Source organism: Xenopus tropicalis, chromosome 9 (assembly GCF_000004195.4).
Source record: "Xenopus tropicalis strain Nigerian chromosome 9, UCB_Xtro_10.0, whole genome shotgun sequence".
Lineage (NCBI taxonomy): Eukaryota > Metazoa > Chordata > Amphibia > Anura > Pipidae > Xenopus > Xenopus tropicalis.
The window spans coordinates 44,051,959-44,066,148 of record NC_030685.2 but is presented as its reverse complement, the minus strand read 5'-3'; positions in this window follow the sequence as shown (position 1 = coordinate 44,066,148).

Here is a 14,190-nt window from a genome sequence, read left to right as displayed (position 1 = left end):
ATTCACCTGTCACTGCATGCTGAAGGTGGACATCTTACACACCAGTAAGAAAACTGCATAGGATGGTTAATCAGCACTGCAATAACCCCAGACATGACAAATGGGTTCAGAGCACTGAATTAATCCCATTCATGTCTAGGATTTTTGCAGAAAATGGTCAATGAGCATTGCATTAAGCTCATATAAACCAGTAAAATGAAATGCAGTTAGTAAATCATATTTATTAAGTGGCTATATGTATATTTATATATTATTGGTGGTAGAAAGATAACTTCTGTTATTATCCAGAATGCTTGGGACCTGGGGTCTTCCGGATAAGGGGCTTTCCATAATTTGGATCTCCGTGCCTTAAGTCTGCTAAAAAATAATTTAAACATTAAATGAACCCAATAGGATTTTTTGCCTCCAATAAGCATTAATTACGTCTTAGTTGGGATCAAGTACAAGGTACTGTTTTATAATTACAGAGAAAAAGGAAATAATTCCTAAAAATAAGAAATATTTTTTTTAAAATGGAGTCTATGGGAGATGGCCTTCCTGTAATTAGGAGTTTTCTGGATAACGCGTTTCCGGATAATGGGTCCTATACCTGTACTAAGAGAGTTAAAGCAAAGTGAGCTATATGTTTTGGTTCATTGCAGGTTTCTGGTCCCAAAAAAGAAATATGCAGTGAGCCTTTAAATTAACCCCTTCACCAACTTGAAGGTCTCTTGGTATCCTTTAAATACATTGCAAACATTTTTTGAATGTATTTTTTTATGTTGTATAGTACATAAATGTTAAACTAAGCCAAAAATATTATAGACATTAATTGATTCAGAGTTATTACATTTCTGCTTTAGACTTGCCTCACCAAACTAAGATCTTTTTAAAGCAGTAAAGGTGAATTATTTAAATCTTTCCATAGATGAAATATACCACACATAAATGTAACTTTTGCAAGGCAAAAATTTATGCATCCTATGTGCAACATTCCCTGTCTTTCTAACAAATCTGTTACTTTGAGAATCCAGCAGCAGAGACATAGGTGTGATATATTTGCAAAAGTGAGATATTTGCAGGGCGGAGAGTCAAATGACAGTCCCTTGCACAACAATAAAAAATGGACAGACTGCTACTTACAGAGAAAGAAGGAATTTGTTGATACTTCAGGGAGACTGGACAGGACACCAACACAAGTGTTCAGGAGGGGTGAAGAGAATGACTCCAAAGGAGTGAAGTTATCAGGTATACTCTACGGCAAAGGTAAATTGGTCCTCCACTGTACTCCACTTCCAATTTTTTTTGCCAGTGCTCAGAGGCGCAATGATGTCATTGCTCATCCCAATTTAGTTCCAAGCTTTATTTGAATAAATAAACAAGATAACGCCCACTCAGTAATGTTTTTTTGTGAGGCTTAGGGGCAGATTTATTAAGACACGAATTCGAATCCCGAATGGGAAAAATTTGGATTGGATAAGATAATTTCTGAGGATCGCAAATATCACGAATATACTTACGATAAAATCGTATAAGTCACGATAATATCGTGCCCATGTCTAAAGACTTCAAGATAGCATTCAGATCAGTCCTTGGATCAACATACCTATCAGAAGGAATCTCTTAGACAGGTTGGAGACATTGATACAGTATATATCATATGTTAGGAAGGAAACAGAGCACAGAGGCCAGGGACAATTCTTCAATTAACAAAGGCAGTGTGCAAAGCACAAAAAAATGCATGTTGCTCCTGTTTTTTGCACTTTGCGCACTGCCTTCATAATAGTAAATGAGCCCTATAGTCACAGTGGGGGTCATTAATAAAGGTTGTGCAGTGTATTTTTTTTTGCAAATGGTTGTTTGCGCATGTTTTCCCCTGTAATGCTAAAATTTTGCACTGATGTGCCCTTCTTTCCTTTTTTTGCGAATCACAGGGAAATGCAAATTGCGCACAAAAAAACGCAAATGAGATTGCGATTTGTTTATTATATGCAAATGTAGCACCAGTTTTCTGTTTGCGAATACAAATTTGCAATTTGCGAAATCAGTTTAGCAAATATTTTTTCTGCTTAAGTCTGCGTACATCAGACGCAGAGTGTGCACATACAGCTTTAAGGACATTCGCACTGCAAATAAAAATTTTGCCAGCTTTATTAATATAAACACGGCAGGGCAAATATGTTCACTGTGCAAATTTTGTGCTTCCCAAATTTTATAGATGACTCCCAGTGTCACTGGAATCTTATATTATGAATCACACGTGTTCTCTTTTTTTCAATCCATGTGATACTTGTATCTCTTGACCTCTTTTTTGCAGGTCTCTGCATGTCAAAACAGAGCTGCATTCATAAGTTATGGGCCAGGGGTGGTACTAAGTATTTCTCCACATACCCCCTACGGTTGCCTAAAGTGTTCCCTAAAGAGTGAATTATTTGTAATTTAAAAACATATAACTAAATTATATTAACGGAAGGGATACTTTCATGATTTTTTATGGTGTACTTTTTATTTCTAAGTTAACCTGCTAACATAACAAATAATTTACTCTTTAGGGAACACTTTAGGCAACCGTAGGGGGTATGTGGAGAAATACTTAGTACCGCCCCTGGCCCATATCTTATGAATGCAGCTCTGTTTTGACATGCAGAGACCTGCAAAAATTCTTTTACATATAGGCCAGGATGCAAAGTACAAAAAACAAGGTGGATTGCTTCCAGTTTTTTTGCACTTCTGTCTGCCTTGCAAATGATAAATGGGCCCTTTTGTCTTGGTTAGTACTGTGATAAATCTGATGTGCTTGTCTGCTGTTGGCATTAAAAGTAAGGAATTGAGTCTTTTTACATAATGAGTCTGATGTCACCCAAATTGCCTCCTACCCTCGCTGAGTCCATATTATGCAGGAAAGTGTGAGGTCTGGGGTTAAGCAACTGGGCTGTAAGGAACAAAAGGTGAGCCACTTTTTTCACAACTGACCTATTTACAATCTTTAGATGATAAACTCTTTTGGGCAGGGCCCTCCACCTCTTTTATTGGTTATTGCTTTGTATGTAAGTCTATATATTCACCCATTTTTTACAAAGCACTGCAAAATATATCTGTGCTTTATAAATACATGTTAATAACAATTCTCATAATAACTGGGATATTTAATTATAATTTTTTAATTCAATTTTTTAATTTATTTATATGTGTATTTGCTGATTTTGTGATTCTTGTTCCTGAGACCAATCTGGTGCCTAGTTCCTGAGTCCCTTCCTGGTTTTGTGCAACCTCCCCCCCCCCCCCCCCCCCTTGTTTCTGAGCTTCAGTGCCCTTACTAGCCCTACTCTAGTGGATGTTCTATTTTGACCTTCAGCCTGTTCCCAGATTCTGCCTGTCCCGACTTCTGGCCCGATACTGGACTCTGCTTGATTGCTGCCAACCCTGACCATTGGTCTGTTACTGGATTTCGTCTCAGCCTGCCATGTGCCTCTTTTGCCTGTATATTTACTTTTGATTCATATGTGCACTGTATGCTGTTTTGTCATTTTGCCTTGTCTATTAAAGTTCACATTCATTTTATCAGGGCTTCTGCCCTCAGTTTTGCCATATATGGTTACTCTCCTGGTTACCCAGCAGGCTCTCTCCTGCTAGCCTCTCCTCAGTGAGAGTATGTGACACCAGCTCCTCCTCATTGTCTAGTCGTGACAGTAGGAAGGCTCATGGGATTCTGCCTATCAAAAAAACTGTACAGTCTGCAGCTCACCAGGCAATTCTGTTAAATGTTACCTCCCAAAGAAGCTATGTACAAGCCTTTATATAGATAAATCTACTCAATCTATTAGCACTATATATTATCTTGTATTGTTTTTGTTAGTAGACATATCATCTCTTTGTTTCTATCCTTAATATTTACTGCAATTTTTAATTTAAATTGTCCTTCACACTACATATTTAAACAAAATTTTAATTATCAATATGTGGCGTGGGTATCGTTGTAGGAACTGAAGAACTTTGTAAGAAGGCTGACTGGTTAATAGGTTATTGTAGGCTTAGTGGAAAAACTGAATTTAAGGAAACATTTGAACCTCTGCAGGGCAGTGGAATGTCTGATGATGCATGGTAATGAATTCCATAGGTGGGGGCTGCTCTGCTTAGGTTCAGTAGATGTGTGTGTGTGAGGAGTATACTAAGGTGGGGGTACTTTGAAAGAATGAAGTGGATGTTAGGGTACCTGAAGACAGGGTTTGTGATGTAAAGCTGGCCATAGATGCCTGATAAAAGCTGCCAACTCTGCCCTGCCAGACCAAGTCAGCAGCTCATTGCCCGATACAGGAAACACACATAATAGAAGACCAAAACAAAAATCCAATCTTCAATTTCAGTTCTACTCCTAAAACTAAGAAGAAAGGTGTTGTGAATAAACAGAAAACATACAGCACACAATGATCCAGAAGGCAGATACCTAATTTTAGTAGGGAAAATAAACAATCTTCACAGTATCGAAGATTCAACACAAGTCAAATGACCTTTCTAAGGAAGACCCTAAAATTTATAATGCTAATTAAAAACTCTTATTTTCACTTGAGATTTTTAAGTAACTCAGTCCTAGGATAGTTACTAGTTTGGGGTTTACCAGCAGACTTTCCAAACAATTTTATAATCTACTGAAACACTACGGCTAGTGATGAGTGAAAAAAAATTGCCATACATAGATTCGCTGTGAACTTTTTCGTTTCACCAGTGGCAAAATATTTTGCGAAACCGCATCAAAATTTTTTGTCTTGTGCGACAGCATTTTGCCCTTTCAGCTGACGCAGCCCCCCTTCCGACAGCTTGCGCTACTCCTAACTGATGGATCCCCAGCTGCCATTATTTTGCCAGCAAGGCCCTCCCTGCACTACACCAGCAAGTGGTGGAGAATATGTCCCTGTTGCTGGATCATGCTGTCGGCAGCAGGGTGCACTGTACCACAGACGCGTGGACCAGCAGGCATGGACAGGGGCAGTACATGTCCTATACGCACTGGGTTACCCTGATGAGTGCTGGGGTGGGTGTGAGCAGGGGCACACCCCTCAGGCTAGAGGTGCCTCCCCGTAGGGTAAAGGGCTAATCTCACATGGCCACTTCCTCCTCTACTTCCTCCCCTGCCACATCCACAGGGTAAGCTATGGATGAGCCACCCCTGAAGCCTCCCCGCAGCACAAACGCTGTAAATCAGTGCTGCGACTCCTCTGCCTGGGGGAGAGGAGTCATACTGGTATTGAGCTCCTGGCCACCTTCCAGACTCAGGTCCAGGGGTAGTTCACTCCCTGCTAGCTCAAGCAGGAAATCCAAGCAACCTGCTGGCCACCCTCCACCTAGGCCAACTGACCTATGTGCCTTGCTTCACACATATCATCATCTTTGTGGTGCATCACTTTTCTGAAGAGCTATCCAGGGTTGGATGATGTGCTGAAGAAGTCACATAAGGTATGAGTCCACATCCACAGGTCCCCCCTACTGGCAGCGGCAGCATCATCTATCACCACACCAGCTGATCTGTGACCTACCGATGACTGGAATTTGATGTTGCACATGGTGGAGTGCCTTGTAGAGCAGCTCTGGGAGGTCATCACAGTGCCATGGGTACTCAGGCGGCAAATTTAGGGCACTTTAGTGCAAGAGCAGTGGCAGAAGATGAGGCAGCTCTGCCAAGTACTTGCCTTCTTTGAGCAGGCCACATGTTTTGTTAGCTGGAACAATGCGTGTGTAAGGGACGTCATCCTCCTTGTTTTCCTCCTCAAGTGCACTTTAAATGGCCTGAGGAGGGTGATGTTTTTGAGGAGGAGGAGTGCAGGCCCTGCAGGCAGGCAGAAGAGTCTGGGAGGCAGGATGAGGAGGAAATGCTGCCCAATGAGGAGGATGAAGGAGATGACTAACTTCAGATGCAGACTTGAGTTTACATGAGTATTAAGCCCACAAGCATCTCGCACTGGCTGAACCTCCCTGAGGGTGGAACAAATAGGCTAGCTAGTTGATAGAGGCTGGTAAGGCCAAGCCAAATGAATACAGTAGGGGCGATCTGGAAGTGTTGTCAAATGAAGGCAGAAGGTCAGGACTAGCATCAGAGGTTCAAAATGGAGGCAGGCAGAAGGTAAGATCAACAGAGTTCAGGTGGGTAAAAGGTGAGTCCAAAGCAGAAACAAATAGCCCAGCAGAATGATTACTCTTAACTTGATAACTTTATCTTGGTTGAGACTTGCTGTCTCTCAAGTTGAGTCCTACCCTCTACTCTCCAGTTTGTATAATCTGTTGAGATACCTGCTTTCATACTTATAATAGTCACTTAAACAAATGATCACATTTTTCTAAGCTGTTGTCGTCACAAGCCTAGTAGTGACACTGTTGATTAAGTCCTGCTGCCTCTCGAAGCACGCTGTATTGACACCTGCAATCTCACTATATACTAAGTGCTGAAATGCCTCTAAGCTACTGTCGTCACAGGCCTAGTAGTGATGTTACACATCAAGTTCTGCTGGCTTTAAGCACTCTGTAGAGATGCCTGCAATCACACCAATAAGTCTTTTTAGCAAGTACTCAAATGCCTCAGTAGGTGATGCCATTTCAAGTCCACCAGAAATAATGTCATTTTTTTTTTACAATTGAAAAAGCAATTGTAGTATAGTGGATAGGAGGTCCTCCAACAGTGTAGGGCATGTGTGTAGTATAATAACTCCAATGCAATACTGTGAATTTTGACCCTTTGTAAATTTTCACACAAAGTGAAAGGCGTCAACACAAGTTAAAAATAAGATAAAATAATTTATTAGTATCCCAAAAGCAGGAGAAAGGGTTTTGCAAAAAAGCACCCATAGACTATATTGTAGTTTGAAAAAACGACAGCATTAAAAACTTTCAAAAAAAATTTGAAAAAAAGTTGCATGTTGTTTTTACCTTAACACCTCACCAATGGTAATTTCTACATTATTTTGGAACCACTTGCTATTTTAACATGTTCCCAAAGTATTTAAGCATACCTCCCAACTATTCCAATTTTTATCAGACAGTCTCAGATTTTAACAGCTCAGCCCTCAGTCCCGGATTCTTATAGAAACATCCCTCATTTCTCTTTAAACTCCTGCACTGAATGCCAAAAAGATACAATGGTTGTCAAACTTAATTAAATAAGTAGCTTTTGGCTGAGGGCCCAGAAAAGTTAACAAGCTACACCTGCACTTAGATACAATTGTATAAACAGATCTCTTGGGGGAACTAGTATCTTAAAGGGCAATTTCAACTATTTTTTTTTTTAGCAAATCTGTAATAATACATAAATCAAGACCCTGAAAACCCCCAGAAATGTGTCCAAACTTTAAAATGGGCGTGTCTAGGTAGACCACTACAATATGGCTCAGAATATCTACATGTCACCAGATATTCATAATTTTCATCTCTAGTATTAAAAGCTGTTTTCCATTCATCACCCTCATAAATTCGGATGAGATTATAGGCTTCCCTAAATTCAATCTTAAAATTTTTTTTTACTCCTTTCAGCTGGTCAAAAAGTTCAGAGATGAGGGAAAAGTGGAAACAATTTTTAATGGTAATCTTATTAAGGCATCTGTAACCAATGCATGAATGAAGACTCTCATCTTTTTTTTCTACGAGGAAAAACCCAGCCTCAATTAGAGAAGATGAAGGCCAGATAAACCCACACTGAGTTATCATGGATGTACTCCTTCATAGCTTTTGTTTCAGAAGGGGATAAAGTATAGGTTTGGCCCATGAGGAGGCATGGTTTCAGGAGGAGGTCAATGGGACAATCATCAGGGCAATGGGGTGGAAGAATTTCAGCAGATTTTATACTGAAGGCATCACCATAGCTCTTGTAAGCATCTGGTAATGCTTGGAAATGAGCAGTGGCACATTGGACGTGACTAGCCAGAGAAACAGGTAGGCAATTCTTAAGGCAATATGGGCTTCAGGAAGATATTTGATTTGCAGACCAGTTTATGATGGGATTATGTAGACGAAGCCAAGAGAGACCTTTAAACCAGTGGAGCCCAAGGGCAGTTAATAATGAGAAAGGAGAGTCTTTTCTTATGCCAACCCCCAATTGTCATAAGTTACTCTCGAGTTGTCTCAGAGATCATTCCTGCAGTCTATCGTCAATCGCACAGACAACTGAAATTGTACAGGTAGTAGGAAATGGTAAATATAATTATGGGGAGAGGGTTGAACAGCCCCTAGATGAGACCTCCCAAATTCACCTAGGCATTGGAGTTTCCCAGTTTTAGTGGGCAATGTTTATGTTAGCAAAATTAGTTTTTCTGACACAGTAGAAACAAAGTGGCTTTGAAGTTTTTCTTTTTCACTTAGACATGCCCTACTTATTTGCATAGGTAATCATGAAGGAATGGAAGAAATTTCTGTGACTGGCGGTTGGAGAATAGGTCTTTGGAAATTAGGGCAAAGGAGGGTTGAAACCATTTGTCCTGATTTTTCTCTGTCTGTTGTTCTCTAAAGTGAGTTTTCCTGGTCACTCCATATCAGCATTACAATCGGGAGGCCCCTCCCACCCCCGCCTACAGACCAGACTGTCCCTCCCTCTCAAAATCTTTAAATACACCCATAGGTACCCACCTACCTCGTCTTTTTTCTTTCTGTCCTTGTCTACAGTTCCTTCAGGGTCTCTATCAGTTTGGATATATTCCTTAAGGTGCATTGATGTTCCTTGGGTGAATTGGCAGAGAGCTTACGTTTCCCTCCCCTTCTGGTAAAGTTTGGGAGACAGCGTGGTATGTTCCTGTAACTTGTCCTTGGATAAACCTTGTGGCTGTGCAGAGCGTCAGATTTCAGAGGTAGTGGCATGGGGGTGACTTAGAAGTTGCTCGTGTCACAGGGGAATCCTTTTCTCTTTTGGCCCCAATCTTTTTGCTGTAGTTAGTGTCCTTCTGCAGCTTCTATCGGTTTGCGTTCCAAAGACAGGAAGTAAAGACAGGAAGTGAGTCACTATTGTGTCCCAAAGGGCAGAAGTGAGTTTGCGATACATTCCTCCTGCCGGAGGGTTTAAATTCTTGGCGTTTTCAGTGCCAGCGTGTTCTCTGCTTGCCTGCCTGATGAAGTTTCCAGCTCCTGATGCTTTTTTGCCTCACTTTCATGTTCGGTAGGTGTTTGCTAAAGAGTTTTTTGTCTTATTGCATTGTTTGGCTCATTTTTTGTTTGTTTTCTCTTAGTTTTGGGGTACTTTCTGTCATCCTTCATGGATTCCTCAGCCTCAAAAGCCTCTGCTCTCCAAGCTAGGTAGGTCCCTCCCTCTTTTTCCCTTCCTCATTACTGTTTTTCTCTCTCTTTCATCAGCTTGCCACTAGATGGTCTTTCTAAAAAGCGCAAAGTCCAAGCTAAGACTCTGTGTGTGGGCGTTTTCACACTCTGCTTATGGGGAGGGAGCTCGGGATTCATTTGATCTTTCCCTAGTCTCTCCATTGATCTAAGCAGTCATTTTGACCTTAGGAGTGGAGCAAGAGTCGGATAGTTCCAAGACTCTCAAGGTTCTGCCTGCTCCATCCAGGAGCCACCAGACCTTTCTTCTCTTTCAAAAAGTTTCAGATCTCTTCTAAGCCGAGTGGCAGAAAGCCTCTAAAAGGTTTCTTTTTTCTCCCAAGGGACAAGGTTTCCTAAACTTTATCCTTTTAATGAGTCTGAAGTGTAGGAGTGGATCACGGTCCCTTCCGTTGACCCAGCTGTCATACATTTAGCTCATAGATGACTGTTCCGCTCTTATAGACCCCATGGACAGACATGTGGAGTCTGATTTGAGTAAGAGTTTTCTGGTGGTGGGGGCAGCCGGTAAGCCTACCGTAGCCTTGATCTCAGTGGCCAAAGCTATGTCCTTCTGGATTGATGGCTTTGTCAGAGCCATAGCAGAAGATGCTGATGTCAAAGAGATCTCTTCAAGCCTAGCAAATCTTAAGCTGGCGGCTCAGAGGGTGTGGTGGATCTCACTAGGCTGGCAGCGTGTTCTATGGCCATCTCAGCCTCGGCTCGTTGGGCTCTCTGGCTAGGATCCTGGGCAGCTGACATGTCTTCCAGCATGAGCCTCTGCACTCTTCCCTTTGGGGTTCTTCGGTTTTTTGCTCCAAAGCTGGATGACGTTTTCTCTAAGGTGTCAGGAGATAAATGTCTCTTCTTACCCCCAAAAAAAGAAGAAACAAAAAACCTTTCCTTTCGTGTCCTCCAGTTCCCACAGTCCAGGGAAGGGCAGGCCTTCTTATTCTTCTGGTTCAGCAGGAAAAGGTTTCAAGCCTTTTGCCTAAAAAAAAAAAAAAAAAAAAAAAAAAAAAGGGGTCATGCCACCTTTCCTAAAGGTGACAAGTCAAGGCCTTCTCAGTTATCCTTTAAGTCTTCCTGACTAGTCGTCTGTAATCAGCGAGGTAGGGGCCAGGTTGTGAATTTTCTAAATGTCTGGCACTCCTCTGTCTCGATTCGCTGGATCCGGGATGTTTTCAGAAGGGGCTTTCGGCTGAAGTTCGCCTCTCTTCCATCAGTCATCCAATTCGTAGTCTCCTCTTTTCCCAACTCATGAGAAATAAGAGAGGTTCTGTCCCATTATTTAGAATGGTGGGTCGAGGAGAGGGCAGTAGTCACAGTCCCCATGGAAGACAAAAGGAAGGGAGTCTCTCTAGATGGAGTCCATTCTTTTTCCATCATCTCGTCTATCCTTTCAGGGGATTGGCTCCTTCCCATCGATTGAGAGATGCCTATCTCAATATTCTGATCTCTGCGGCCCATCAGCACTTCATACGCTTGCCTTCGCCGGAAAGCACTTCTAGTTTCATTGCCTTCCCTTCGCTCTGTCCACAGCTCCGAGGGTGTTCTCCTAAGTGTTAGTCAACCTAGTGGCAGCCTGAGACTGGAAGGTATTTTCATATGGCATTATTTGAATGACATCCTCCTCTCAGCAAGAAGCAGAGAGGTTTTGATGATTCATCACTACAGAGTCATCTGTTTTCTGGAAGCTCATGGGTGGCTCCTGAATATGGAGAAGAGCCAGCTGACTCCAACACAGTCTCTCGTGTATTTGGGAGCATGGTACAACACCATCGAGGGGTCGGTTTCTCTCCCTCCCCAGAAGATTTTGGCCATTATCAGTCTAGCAAGTCTTTTCTGCAGAAAGTTCAGGTCTCAGCCAGAGAACTGATGTCTCTCCTGGGCACCACGGCTTCTACTATCCCAGTCACCAGGTGGGTCCGGTGGCACATGAGGCCGGCTTTAGGTCTTTTCTGAACCAATGGGACAGATTCAAGAGGGATTGGAATCAGTCCATTCTTCTGATGCAGTCTTTCAAAGATTCGATCCAGTTGTGGCTCTCCATGTACAATCTAGAGAAGAATCTCTTGACCATGGAGTCTTTGGCTCAGAATCTTCCAGACAAGGCAGACAGTGCTGAGACATGAACCTTGAGGGTTCTGTTCTGCAATCCTTTGACTAGACCCTCCTGTAGAAAATTTAAGACTTGGGAAGAGACACTTCCTCTAATAGCAAGACACTCTGCATTTTCCAGAGAAGGAACCTCTCCCAAATCCTGTAGTAAGCCGCAGAGGTGGAAGGATTCCTAGCTCTTAACAGGGTATCAACAACATTTTTGGAGAGACCTAGCCCTGAGTCCTTTGCACTCAACCTCCAGGCCTGGAGGGAAATAGTAGACGGGTTCAAATGTAAGAGAGGACCCTGATTCAGCAGATCCTTCCTCACGGGAAGGGGCCACGGAGGGGCTACTGTGAGCCTCAGAAGCAATGGATACCACGGTCTGCAAGGCCAGTTCAGAACCAGGACTAATTCCGCCCTCTCTAGAATGACTTCCAGAAGTGATCTGGAGATGAGGGGAAAAGGGAAAAAGAAGAAGGGGTCACCCCCGCAAGCCTGTGCTGTTTGTTCAATTCTGCAAATAAATGATTTAAAGGCATAGCCAACACACTGGAGTGCTTCTTCCCCTTTGCAAAGATACATCTCAAATTTTGCTTCTTGACTATCCACCCCAGGTAAGTATACCGCCGTCAGAAGAAACATAATTTTTCTTCTGAAGATGGACTTCCTGAAGCAGTGAACTGCTCTTCGTTCCCCCCTGCCTCTTGATGTAAGAGACTGCAGATGTGTTGTCTATAAGAATCCTGACTGCAGAGGCCTGAAGCATCCGGGAGAAGGACTGAAGGGCCAACTTGCTGCCCTGATTTCTAGGATGTTGGAAGGAACTCCTGACTGTCTGATCGGCCACATCCCCTGAACCCCTTCGGAGCCCAGGTGGGCACCCCAGCCCTGGGTGGAGACATCCGTTACTAACCCCTTTCACTGGGGTTGAAAGAGAGGTAACCCTTCTCAGCAGTTCTCAAGGTCTGTCCTCCAGAGTTCAAGTCTCCTCCTCTGTGGAGTCTCCCTTTAGTTCTTTAGTTTTAAGGGCTCTGTCTCTTTCTCCCTTTGAGCCTCTCAAAACCCTTTACATCTGGCTTCTCACTCTAAAGACTCTATTCCTGGTGGCTGTAGCATCGGCATTTTGGGTGGGAGATTTTCAATCCCTTTCATGCAGTTTGAAAAAAGTTAATTTTTTGTTTTTTTTAAGTTATGTTTAGAATAATAAATATACACATATGTACACATTATTGGATATTGTTGTAAAGTGTGAGGAGATTTAGGAAAAAAAATTAAGCTATTTCTAAGAAATTGCAACATGGGGGGGGGGTCTGTCTGCTCCCTTTCCTCTGCGCATCTTGATAGCCCCATGTGCCACTAATTATTCTAATAAGTCCCTTTATAGGCCTGCCTCTGACATTTCCTCAGAACATTTTCCCCATCTGGTTCCTAGTTCCTGAGTCCTTGCCTGGTTCCTTGTTCCCTGCCTTGTTCCTGTACTCCTGTACCCCTCCTTGGCCTGTTCTTGTGGATCTCCCGGTATTGACCTTGGCCTGATCTTTGATTCCGCTTGCTAGCTGCTCTTGTCACTGGCCTGTATATTTGTCTATATTTTCACTTTGCACCAGTTGCTTGTAGTAATATGTTTGGGGACTGTGCATACTTACCTGCAAGTGTATGAAATTAGTATCATTTAATTATATGAATGTACATAGTGCACAAGATATCTGTATAGATTTAAACAATGAGTCAGTCAGATGTTAATTAAGTTGCTTAAGTTGGGATTGCTTTGAAGTGCCTTTGTGTTGGTTACCTTGGGATTTATTATAGGGGGGTGATCAACACCAAGATATCACAGGAAGCCAACTGGAGTGTCTTTTGCATTTCAAAGTTGAATTGTGTGTACAGTTGTTTATGGTGAGACGGCTCCTTATGGGAACTACCCGACTAACTAACACAATAAGATTCTGATACCTGATTATCTTGTCAGCCAATCAGAACACATCCCTACTTTGGTCAGTGAGATTCTAAGAGTATAACTAAGGAAACTCTGATACTCACATAGATGGACAGTAACGTAGAAACACACACAAAGATAGAGGAGTTAGGTTAGGGAGAAGTCCTGAAGGTTGATACCTATAGAACAGATCCTGTGGGCATATTTAAAGGAACTCTGTATCATTTGCTGTCTCTGGGCTGGATAATCGAAATAAATTAGCTTCATCTCTGGAAAAGAACCGTGGTTGTTTCCTTTTACCTGGTTGTGGTAAATCTTGGAATATCCAGTATATTTGTAATATACTACATCTACACTATACACAACATTGCTGTTCTGTTATTTTGTCTTCATTAAAACCCTTGCATTCAGGTAATCATGGGTCATTGCTCGGTTCTGCCATTTACACTGGGTTACCCAGTATACAGACTCCTATCAGATTGCTTCTCCTTAGTGTCTGAACAGTTGGATGTCAAAATGCACCAGTTAATAGTTCTGCTGCAGCAGAACTCTGCACTGAAATCTGTTTTTTAACAGCACAAACAGATTTTTTTTTATGTTTAATTTTGACCTTTGGCATGGGACCAGGCAAGTTGTTTCCCATGTGCACTCAGACCTGTGCTCTGATAAACTTAGTCACACTTTACTGCTGCACTGCACCCTTATCTCATTCCCCCCCCCCCTGCTTACTGCTTAAAAAAAAGTACATTTGTTGGTTCAAGAATAACATTTTGAATTGTAAAGTGATGACCTATCAGCATGCCTGGTCCCCAGACCATATCTGCCAGTATAATTTAAAACACAAGATATCACCAAATAAAACTTTTGGTTTAAAATTTGCAATAAAA